Source organism: Stegodyphus dumicola, chromosome 6 (assembly GCF_044657685.1).
Source record: "Stegodyphus dumicola isolate Sdum_Otavi_A_Nest chromosome 6, ASM4465768v1".
NCBI lineage: Eukaryota > Metazoa > Arthropoda > Arachnida > Araneae > Eresidae > Stegodyphus > Stegodyphus dumicola.
The window spans coordinates 21,764,216-21,777,431 of record NC_140773.1 but is presented as its reverse complement, the minus strand read 5'-3'; the positions used below and the strand labels follow the sequence as shown (position 1 = coordinate 21,777,431).

General features: G+C 34.6%; 1 protein-coding gene across 6 annotated transcripts in view; it reads right to left on the bottom strand.

The window, feature by feature from the left end:
- LOC118192366 (plexin-B-like) overlaps positions 1–13,216 on the bottom strand; it is a 447,998-nt gene that overhangs the window by 174,589 nt on the left and 260,193 nt on the right. The gene's annotated exons all lie outside the window — the stretch shown is intronic.

The following is a 13,216-nucleotide window of genomic DNA, read 5'->3' as shown; positions in this document are numbered from 1 at the left end:
ATAATTTCGTGGATTTATTTACCGACTTGTGCAAAATCATTCCCATTTCAACAGTATTAATATTCAGTTTTATATCAATGTATCAGTAACGTAGCAGTATTAATCAGTGTTAATATCAGTACCAGTATTATATCAGCCTTTAATCAGTTCTGCATCTGTCATATTTGCATCAGTAATATACCAGTAATGTATCTTGAATATTAATCTGTAACTCTGTAACATGTTATATTGTATGTCTTGTCGTGCACGTTGATTACCTTTCAGGTGGCATTATGTATCTTGAAGGGGTGCTATAGATAGTACAATAGTACAAGAAATGTAACAGTAGAACATTCATTTGTGATATTTTAATTCGCAATATTTTGAGTCTCTGTAACGTATTATTTCGTGGATTTATTTACCGACTTATGCAAAATCATTCCCATTTAATCAGTAATAATATTCAGTGTTATATCAATGTATCAGTACTGTAGCAGTATTAATCAGTGTTAATATTAGTATTATATCAGCCTTTTATCAGTTCAGCATCTGTCATGTTTGTATAAGTAATGTACCAGTAATGTATCTTGAATATTAATCTGTAACTCTGTAACATATTATATTGTATGTATTGTCGTGCACGTTGAATACCTTTCAGGTGGCATTATGTATTTTGAAGGGGTGCTATAGATAGTGGTGGACGTGGTGCTATACTAATTAACCGTTTGATAAAGGGATAGTGCCCACGTCCTCCGTTCCCTCTCTCTCTCAAAATTGGGGGTGAGGGGAGGAACTGGGCAAAATCGTACATTCACCTGATTAGTGCCTAAGACTCTTACCAACACCAAACCTAATCCTGTACTCCTTGCCACGATACCACGATAAATTTCGTAGGCTTGTTTCGATGATGAGGTCAAACAAGTGAGATTAGTCCCAACTACATAGATTTATTATTAAACCTGAAGGTAAACCAATTCAAGTTCCTTTTATGAAAGCACACGCTTTTATTATATACAAAGCCGTACACAAATCGAAGTAAACTGGCCTATTAAGGCAGCGTCATTGAGTAAGTCTCTTAATTGATAAGAACTGCAATTTATTACCTTTAAAGATAATACAACAATATGAAATAAAAACGCAAAGAATGCTATCTAGTGTATATTCAGAAGAAAAATTTATATTAGATTACTATACAGGTCAGCGCCTTTTGCAAAACTACATCATAGAATTTGAGCCTATTCACCAACTATCCTAAAACGGATCCTGAAACACATCGTTATCTGATGGAATATCTTCCTTCGAGAGATAACCTCACCAAATTGCAAAATCCCCCCTCTACCATACCTGATCGTAAATTTGAAGCCGAAATCCCGCCTCGCAATTTATGAAATTTCTTGGGAGAAAAGGAATTGTGGGTGGGTGAGAGCCAACTGCATGTCGGGAATCGAGTTTCCAATTAAATAACTTAATTAGCCATGCGATGGGCAGTTGAACGATGGACTGTTGACTTTAGCTGGTACTGCGAGAAGGGGCTAGAATGGGGCCCACGGCAAAATCACGACGCCACAACCACGAAAAGCCTGAATACGCCAATCACTCACCCAGCGCTGAAGCTGCTCCTAGTTATGCAGAAAAGAGCCTTACTCTGCCTGTTAATGCTAATTGTACAAGCTTGGTCGGCTCTAAGTAAGCATCCAACAGGTACGTTAAAAGAAGAAATATCACCAATGCATTGACAAAGGGGAAATTATCTAGACACCTAACATTTTTTATATGCCTATAATAATTTTAATACAGTAAGACCCCGCTTAACGCTGTTTCGTTTAGCGCTGTTTCGGTTTAGCGCTCTTTTATTTCAACCCGGGGATTCCACGAAATCGCTCGCAGCATACGGGGATTCCCCGAAATATTATGCAGCGATAGGTTTCAAATACATATCCGAAAGAGTGTACTTGTATTTCTTGTTTGGTGCGGTATTGTACAGACATATTTTGAAGGGGTAAATGTGGAAGATGTCGAAGAAATAATTCAAGAAGCAGCGGCTAGTCTTTTTAATGATGAGCTCAAGGAATTAACTGAACAAGAAGAAATGTTGTCAAAATGTTGACAGCAGTGATTCAGAAGAAGAGCAAAAAGAACTTTCGATGGCGTTTGTAAAAAGGAGTTTGTCTACCATAACTGAAATAATGGATCAATTCATTGAAAATGATCCGAATTTTGACAAGAGCTCAAAAGTAAGGCGTGGTGTTAGAGATGCTCTATCCGTTTATGAAGAACTTTTAAGAGAACAACGCAAAAGAAAAAGGCAAACAACATTAGATGCTTTTGTCACAAAAAGGCAGAACACTGAAAACGCGGAAGGCTAACTAAATATGACTGACTTAGAATTTTATTTGTTTTTTTTTAAGAATATTCGTTTTGTTATTTATATTTTGTTTTTATTTTTGCAAGAAATAATAATGTGGTATTAATTTGGGCTTTAAGAAATAAATGTTTGGTTTTATTTTTATTAAAAAACATACTTTTTAAATTTAATACCTAACCAATTTCCTAGCCATCTTACCCTAACCCCAATATTTACATGTAAAGATAGAGCCTCGTTTAGCGCTGTTTTGCATTACGCTCTACTTTGATGGAATGTATCCCCCGCGTTAAGCGGGGTCTTACTGTATATTTAAAAAAAAAAAGTTTTTTTTTTCTTTTTTTTTTCCCTTTAAGGACAAGGCAAATACAAAAGTGCAAAACTGCAAACAAACAATAGAATGTGTACATAAAAGTCTCTGAAGTCATTCATTGCATTGCTTGAAAAGTTTTCTAGCGCGCCAATAAAGCGCCGTTTCAGAGTCGCCACGAAGTTACATACACACACACATCGGCGGAGGTGATTTCTGTTCACTGGATCTGCTGAACTGCAAAGAGAGCAGCCAGAGTTCGAAAAGATTCCAGTGAACATGCATGTAAGATACAAAAATATGTGAATCCAGGGGCATAGCTAGAGGAGGGCAAGGGGGGCATCTATCCCCGGGCGCAGAATCCAAGGGCCGCCAAACTGATGTTACGATATTTTAGAATTAAATGTTTTCCATCCTTGGCAAGCAGTAGGGAGCGCGAAATCTTCAGTTGTCCCTGGGCGCTAAAAACCCTAGCTAAGACTTTGTGTGAATCAAAATTATAATTTTAACTAACGGTAAAACATTAATTCTCCATCTCTATTTTAAAAATCGCAATAACTTCTCTGTATTACATCATTTTTAGATCATTCAATGGCCTACGCAGCTCTGATGACGTAATAATTGGGAACTGAAACTACCATTGTAAACGAAAACGTTTCTCTTCGTGTGCTTCCATCTTTCGTAACTACGCACTTCAGCTTCAGTCTGTGCTGTGCTTGGACGCAATATCGCTACGCTGTTTCCTATTGCAATAATATCAATAATGTAAATGTTCTTGAACAGGCACGATTAAGGTGCCAAGTGATCTGTGGTCACATAATGTTAATTGAAAATAAAAATGGAATTAAAATCGCCTCGACTGACAAGTTTTATTTACGAAGTCAACACATTAGCTTACGGCACAATCAGAATACTTCCTCTTCAATATGGGATAGCTACGCATCAACAGTGCTCCGTCTTTTCCTTGCTTTTATTATGACACGTATATTAACATAGGAATATATATACATATTAAGATTTACGCGTAATGTTTAACATTAACCTGAAATTATTTATTGAAATATCTTGAAATTTGTAAAATGAATTCGATTATAATTTAATGGAGTTGTAACACAACAGGCAGCAATAAGATAAAAGTTCGAAAATATGATATTATTAAGGCCACACAGGCAACACAATTAATCTTTTTTCCTTTACTAATGTTCTGTCATCATGTTAGTAAGAGGGAAAAAAATATATATTTTTAAATAAAAAAAATCTAATCGAGAATTATTAGTTTATTAAAAACGTTCAAATTGTTCATATGATGAAGGTACAGTCTGTTAGGTTTTTCATAGAAGAAGATATGTGTGTGTGTGTGATTATGGCAAAGCCTCGAGGGCTATCTGCCTAAGAGGAGGGATGCCTTCGTGGAGGACTTTCTAAGGGAAACTGGCTCGTATACACGTTACACATGGGGAAAACCACGAAAACGCCCATGCAGCCAGCCCGTTCGCGGGACTCGAACCTCGGACCGAACTACCAGTGTTCAGCGACTTAACCGCTCGGCCGCTGGTGGGCCAGAAGAAGATATGAAATATCAACTAAGCTTCGACCAGCACTCGAACTACAGATCTTTTATTCTCTAACTGCAGCGGCCGAACGGTAAACAACGGTCATTCCGACCTGGGTTCGATTCCAAGCTAACAGGCTGGTTGCATGGGCGTTTTCGGCCCACCAGCGGCCGAGCGGTAAAGACGTTGAACACTGGTAGTTCGGTTCGAGGTTCGAATCCCTCGAACGGGCTGGCTGCATGGGCGTTTTCGTGGTTTTCCCCATGTGTAACGTGTATACGAGCCAGTTTCCCTTAGAAAGTCCTCCACGAAGGCATCCCTCCCTTTAAGCAGATAGCCCTCGCGTGCTTTGCCATAATTAAATAATCCAATCCAATCCCATCCATGGGCGTTTTCGTGTTTTTTCCGCGTGTGTAAGGTGCATACAAGCCAGCTGCCTTAGAAAGTCCACCACGAAGGCATCCCTAGTATGCTTTGCCGTAATCAACTAAACCAATCGCTAATTGGATGCGCTAATCACTTACACCTCGAGAGGAAAAGAATGCGATAATTCCTTCAATACAACTCCAGATCCAAGAAGTTAAATTTAAAGGTTCCCCCTTTTTAAAAATGAATATTTAAGTTACATTTATGCGATCACAAATTATTAGCAGAATAATGAAAGGAAGAATTTTTATACTAACAAAAGATTAGTTTCACTACCATACTTTATTTACATTACCGAATTTTAAAGGCTTTGAAACCTAAGTATAAAGAATACGGCAGAATACTGGTCAACATTCTTCCAAGTTTTCAGTTAGAATTATGTGTAATTATTTTATGAACCAATATGAAAGTTTCAGAGAAATTTATTGAAAACTACAGAATAAACGTCACTGAAATATAATATGTTTAATGTCTGTGCGAAATATTATACATAATATGAAATTCCAAAGCACTGGAAAACTTTGAAAAAACACTTTTTATCCAATCAAAATGCAAGAATTATTTATGCAATCTGTTTTTCAGAATGATACCAAAATACACAATTTACAAAAATTCCTTTAACAGACTATGTCTGTATAAAATGCAACATAGAATTTGATCCTGAATTCCTGTATTAAAAATCTTGAAGCATTTAAATAAATAATTTCAATAACGGTAGCGTAAATAATGTATTCAATAATATTCATTAGGTTAGTGGTAATATTTCATTTCCCCAGTACTTTTCGTTCACTAAAGCATTCATTTAGCCATCCTATTTACATCACCGATAAGCTCGTACATATAATTTTAGATAAGTATAAACCTTAACCATTTCGCCATACATTGTTACAAGTGCTCAAATATTTACCGTCTAGACGGTTTTCCAAATGTTTCCGCATATCTTGTTGCATTTTTCTGCACAATGTATCACTATAATATTTCCTCTTTCTGCTTACATCTGCACTTAAGTTAACAAAGTTTCAGTTGAAACCTCATATATTACAAAAAATTTCACTGAGAGATGATGCATTTATTGCAAACTGTATTTTTAGTCCAAAGGGATTTGAATCCCGAAGGACTATTAGTTTCGTTTTGGCATTTTGCGTCGGACTCATAAATGTCGGTTCAGTTTTCAAACTGTTGCCACAAAATGTTAGAGTCCTGCATTATATTTGAAGAAATTAAATAATGAAAAATCTGCATAAATGTATGTATATTTCTCGTATTGTGATAAAACAACGGTACATAGAGTCATCGAATTTTGAATAACGTAATCCTCCAACGAATATGAGCATGTGGAAGACCAAATTTGAAATTTGAAATTTGTTTTATGATCGATTTCCTATTTTTTAAAACTTTGACGAATTTTTGATTAACAAACTCAAGGATTTCAAAGCGAGCAATGGCAACGTTGTGCGGAAAAAACATTTTTATCTCCAGCGCGTGAGTCTCTGTATCGGAAATTCTAAAGATATGCTCGTTTTAAAACTATTTTGCGATATTGCTGTTGCACTGGATCTTATGGTTTAAGTGCGAGGAACATGATATTTAATAAAGAAAGGTAACACACAAAATGTTAAAAAACGCCCCTTTGGACGTAATTTAAAATCTGAAACATTTCAGATTTTTTTTTTTTTTTTTTTTTTTTTTTTTTTTTAATATAAGTTTGGAAGACCTAAGTTTATGTTTCTTAACGGGACTCATACATCTTAAAACCCATAAGATCTTCGAATATGTGACTGTTGCAAGAATTAGGATAACTTATTTATTTTAAAAGCAATTACTTCCAACTTTTTACAGCTGACTACATAATATAGCTGCTCTCTGACATAGTAATCAGAAAGTTTGTGTTGCCACAAATATTTTTATAATTCAATTCGCTTTGTGACAAAATATTTCGTCATGTTTCCACCTTGCGCGCGCAGTTTAAAACATTATGTGAATATGTGACTGTTGCAAGAATTGGGATAACTTATTTATTTTAAAAGCAATTACTTCCAACTTTTTACAGCTGACTACATAATATAGCTGCTTTCTCACATATTAATGAGAAAGTTTGTGTTGCCACAAATATTTTTATAATTCAATCCGCTTTGTGACAAAATCTTTCGTCATGTTTCCCCCTTGCGCGCGCAGTTTAAAACATTCTGTGGCATAATTTAATTACATATTTCCATATTTAATATATAGCTTTTATAACATTTGGAAACTACTGTGAACCAAAAATTCTAAGATTTTCGTGTTAAATTTTTATTTTATTTGGAGTTGAGTTTATAACTCTAAATATGTATGTATTTATGTATTATATTAAAAAATCTGTTATATGTATCTCTTTAGATGTATTTTATTATCCTTATATTATTTTATTCTCTTTATATGTATTTTATTATCCTTATATTATTTTATTCTCCTTATATGTATTTTATTATCCTTATATTATTTTATTCTCCTTATATGTATTTTATTCTCCTTATATTATTTTATTCTCCTTATATGTATTTTATTATCCTTATATTATTTTATTCTCCTTATATGTATTTTATTATCCTTATATTATTTTATTCTCCTTATATGTATTTTATTAAAAAATCTGTAACGTTTTTGTGCATACAATTTTTTAATATTAAAATATACATCAGATTTTTGGTTCAGTTCGAAAATAGTGCCCATATAAAGAATTCCATCCAATTTCAAGTATGTGCCATTAGCCATTTTTAAAATATCATGCGCGCAATGTGTAAGTATAACAAAAAAGTTTGTCAAAAAGCTGATTAAATAAAAAAAAATTTTTTGCCAACCCAAACTTTCTGGTTATTAGTTTCTAAAGCAGCTTATGTATTCAGCTGTAAAAAGTTGGAAGTAACTGCTTTTAAAATAAAAATAAAAAATATCTCAATTCTTGCAACAGTCACATGTTCGAAGATCATAAGCGGTTTAAAGTGTATGAGCCCCCTTAAACGACATTAATATATATGTAAAACCTAAAGCTAAAAAAAGACTAATATGTAGAGTCATTAGGTTATTTTTGAAGTAGGAGTACATGAAAAATGAGCAATGCCGTCGGTTGGACTCGAACCCTGGACCTCTCTAATACACGCCGAGTGTGCTACGGTTACACAACGATGGCATGCAGAAAGGATGGAGATGATTTATAAATAAATTATTTAATATATATAATTAAAATGAATACACGATACAGAGAAGGATGACACGTATGAAAGAATTCTACAAGAGCTGTATCTTAGATACGGTGATGTGCAACAAAGGCATCATACATATTTCAGTTGGCATATGTATAATAATATTCAGTTTGCTTACATATAATTAATTAGGTATATCTGTTGGCATGATGGTAAGGTAAGCTGGCTGCCATTGTCTTGGTCTCGTAATCGAATCCCGGAGAAGACACAGATATTTGTAAAATTTAGTGTCTTTGTGGAACTTAAGCTACAGTCGAGCCAAAAGTTCTCTTGAGATGTTAATAATAAGAAAAGAGGATCCGTCCCTCAGGGGATGATTTTAGATCAAAATTGGGACAGAACTGGGACGTATTTTTCATCAGTAAGGTGGCCAAGGACTAAAACCAACCACAGTTCTCGCCTCTTGGCTTCCAATAAAATTGGCAGATCTGATCTGGACGTAGGTCCATATGAGTAGCAATAGAAACAACATCTTTCGCACTCATATTGCCTTAAGGGGACTCATACACCTTAAACCCCTTATGATCTTCGAATATGTGACTGTTGCAAGAATTGGGATATTTTATTTATTTTAAAAGCAATTACTTCCAACTTCTTTCATCTGATTATACAACATAGCTGCTTTGGAAAATAGTAACCAGAAAGTTTGTGTTGCCACAAATATTTTTGTAATTTAATCCTCTTTGTGACAAAATATTTCGCCATGTTTCCACCTTGCGCGCAAGATATTTTAAAAATGGCTAATGGGTCATACTTCAAATTGGATGGAATTCTTTATATGAGCACTACTTTCTAACTGAACCAACAATCTGATGAATATTTTAATACTGAAAAATTTTATGGAGGAAAACATTAAAATTTTTTTTTTAACAAAATACATTTTATAAACTTAACTCAAAATAAAATAAATATATAACATGAAATTTTTAGAATTTTAGGTTCACAGTACTTTCCAAATGTAATAAAAGCTATATATTAAATATGGAATTAAATTATGAAACAGAATGTTTTAAACTGTGCGCGCAAGTTGGAAACATGACGAAAAATGTTGTCACAAAGAGCATTAAATTATAAAAATATTTGTGGCAACACAAAGTTTATGATTACTCTTTCAGAAAGCAGCTATATTATGTAGTCAACTGTAAAAAGTTGGTAGTAATTGCTTTTAAAATACATAAATTATCCCAATTCTTCCAACAGTCACTTATTCGAACATCTTATGGGTTTTAAGATGTACGAGTCCCCTTAAGGTTTTGATACAGCGTACATAAAAATCGAAAACAAATACATAAAATTACGAACATACAACGAAAATATAGCTGAACTTGAACTGCCTCATCAACTAATATGTTATTAAGCTAACGATATAGAGCCATTTCCTTTTCAAATAACATATCAAAAACTGTTAAAGCATGTTTAAATCATGAATTTAAATTCACATATTAATGCGGATGTAATAATTGTAAACTACAAAAGCACAGGCACACAAAAAAGCCAATTAAAAACAAGACCAGTGCTTGAACCACGCTGTGCACAAAGGAAGAATAAGGAAAACATGACGTATGCATATTGGTATTCGCAGCACTTGAACCACTGAGCGTAGTTCTTTGTTCTTGAAAAGAGAGACAGTTATTTTTTCTTTTGAAATGCACTAAGTCAATACCTAAGACTGAATTTTGTAAATCAGTGCATTAAAAATACACAATAGAAGTTTTTAAACGAAAAATATGTATGCAACTTTAAATGAAGGATGTTTAACTATACATGCGACAGAGTTTAATGAACTTATTTCTCAACAGGCCAAAGTACACTAAGACCCCGCTTAACGCGGGGGATATGTTCCATCAAAGTAGAGCGTAATGCGAAACAGCGCTAAACGAGGCTATCTTAACATGTAAATAATGGGGTTAGGGGAAGATAGGTAGAAAATTGGTTAATTATTAAATTTAATAATGTTTTATAATAAAAATAAAACCAAACATTCATTTCTTACAAAAATAAAACAATATAAACGAATATACTTATAAAAACAAATAAAATTATCAGTCAGTCAGATCATTCAGTCTATTCTGTGTTTCCAATTTTCTGATTTTTTGTCAAGAAGGCATTATGATATTTTGGCTTAATGGCATATTGCGCTCAATTTCGTCGTCAATCCGTACAGACAGTCGTTTTCCCATTTCCTCTATAATGTTATTTCTAAAACAGTTAATTCTAGTTGCAGAGCTTGACGTAGCTGCAGTTGCCGATGACAGTATTTTTTCTTTATTCTTAAGAATTGTCCTTATTGTTGAAGTTGCCAAAATCAATGCAGCACTAATTTCAGATTGACGTTCAGCAGAATCTAATCTTCTAATCACTTGCATTTGAGTTTCCAGTGAAATGCTTTTTCTGGTTGCTTTCTTTTCTTTTTTTTTTATTATAACCCATGATAAAAACTAAAGATCATAATATTTGTCACTGTATTAATCGTTATAGTATTATATAAATTTATGCTTACAATAAGGTCAACAAATGTTTCAAATAATAAAAATGTGTCCGTAATGCACCGTACCAAGCAAGAAACGCAACTACACTGTTTCGGATATGTTATTTGGAAACCTAGCGCTGCGCACAATTTCGGGGAATCCCCGTAGTGCTGCGAGCAATTTCGAGGAATCCCCGGGTTGAAAAAAAAAAAGAGCGCTAAACTGAAACAGCGCTAAACGAAACAGCGTTAAGCGGAGTCTTACTGTAATGCTTTACAGCTCAGTATGCTAAATATTCATATCAGAAAAGTCAGATGCTCACGGATACATTTCCCAACAACAAAACTTCACATAAACTAAAATCATATTGGATAATATGCTAAATAGCTAACACAAATCGCTATTTAATACTGTTACTTCCATTCGCTCTACTCTGCCTTTCCACCTGCCACTGAATAATGAACACTAATTACAACATAATGCCCACATTCTGATTCCAAAACTACTCTCTCTGACTGCTGCTATCGGATGCAGCATCTAAATCGTTTTGCGCTCCTATGGAAATGATATTCCAATTGGGTCTGCAACAGTTGCCGGCCCTTTAAAAAAGAGAGATAACATCTCTCTTTAAGAGTGATATCCGAAATACTTAACAGAACCTGGTCAAGTGAAAAAGCTGGTAAAAATTCACCTTCTTCACCGACTGGAGCCTTTCAGCGTGACAGAACTTGGGAGAAACTCGTTTTTTAGCCCCCAGCAGGGTCAGGGAGTTATTTCCTCGACACGATCTCGTTTGCATAATTCCCTCCCCCCCCTCGCCGCCACCCTTAGCCACAAGAAGAAGAAGGGATAACTATGTTCCTATTCTAATTTATGAGCGGTATTCGTTTTCTGTGACAGCCGCTGCTGCTCTCTAAGTCAGGAGAGACTCTCTCTCGCTCAATATGAGAAAAGGAGATTCGAATTTTTTAGCTCTCCCCCCCCCTTCGCCTAGCCAGGCGCCTTGTCTCCCGGCAGTGTGTCTCCCATCATTCTGAACGCCCATAAACGCTTTCTGCTGACACAGCATCTCATAAAAGGAGAGATTAAAAAGGTATACACAAAGGTGTATGAATGAGGTTATCGGGAAAGTCAAAGGACTTTGACTAAGTAGAGTGTAGATAATGTGATTAATTTTATTTTGACACGACTCCTTTCAAAAACTGCCCCAAATAGTAAAATAAAAGAGCCTTTTTTTTACATTATGTTTCTTCGTTACAAATCTAACGCAAAATTACAATTTTTCAACCTCCTATAAGTGAAAACGAGAATTATAAATAATTTAAATCTGAAAAACAATGCACTGTATTGGGTACGTTATTGCATAAATATGTAAGAAAGCAATACTTTTAAAATAAACCTTTTATTCTTTTACATTGCTGATCGGACTAGCGTATAAAACTTTTCAGATCAAATTCAAAATTACGACAGTTATTATTGTTTTCAGTACTGATTGATACATTAACGTAAGGAATTTTTCAATAAGGCCTCAATGTTACAGTTAAACGATTACGATTACTTTTAAGATTACACACAATATTACATGTTTATTTAACCGACTATGACAAAAAAACGTGAGTGAGTTACCTAAGAGGATGGATGCCTTCATAGAGGATTTTGCAAGGGTAAATTGTGTAGTATTTATACTATACATAGAAAATAACGTGCAAACATTCATGCAAATAGCCGGTATTAGAACACTTGTAAATTTGTTAGTGCTGCCTTAAAAACATACAGTCACTATCAACATACGGGCACCCCGAACATACGTGGTCTATATTCGCCCCTTTTAATCGGTGATCCTTCAGCAGACTATAAAAGGCCAAGATTCCAAGGGCCATGAGCCCTGCAAACTACCAGTGTGCTTCAAACACAGGCTAATTCCGCTTAGTTGACAAAAGTTAAGGACCGGAACACAGACCACAGCTGGACGTCATCAAAATCTCAACCAGAATTTCAACCAGACGCATTGTAGAGTCATTAGGTTTTTTTTAAAGCAACAGATATAAAAAACATGCAACGCCTTCGCCGGGACTCGAACCACGGGACTCTCGAACACGCGCCGAGCGCACTGACCGCTACACCACGAAGGCATGCCAAGAAGGCGGAAGAAATGCATTATAACATAAATAACACACTTGCGGATAATTGTTGAAAATCTTAAAACTTAATTTACATATAAACGCAAACATATAAATATTTGCATGTAAACACGAACTGATGTCTGATTTTAAACAAATGAAACATGACAAAACAGTTTGGAAATAAATTAAAAAAGTTTGACAAGAAAAATCGTTGAAAAAGCGAGTCGTAAGAAAAAGGCGGTTGATAAATAACGCACATGTATAATTGCAGTATTAAGTAGTAAGTACGATACAAAACAAAACAACTCATTTTAAAGATAAAAATTTTTTAAAAAAAGGGGGGGATGGATCAAACTTCCAGAATCTTAACAAAATTTTCTTTATAAATTTGCACATATGTTTTCAAAAAGGAAGTAGGCAAATCCACTAAATTTGCCCAAATGAATAAATGAATAAACACTGCATTTGCTTTACTGAATTGATTTTTATGAACATATTAAATGCATTTCCCGTTCAAAACCGCATTTGATTCCGTTCAGAAAATAGAGAAAATGGGTTGGGGGGGGATTACCGGAATCCCAACCACACGACAAACGAAAATGGTCTCTCGACAATCAGAAGCAATGTAGGGGCGGTTAAAACTATCAGCTTGATTGCGGTCTTCCAGTTCAGTGAGAATGCGGTGGAATCAAAATATATAATTTAGATTTTTTGACTTCGTAACCACTAAAAGTGATTCTTAGGAAATACAAGAAA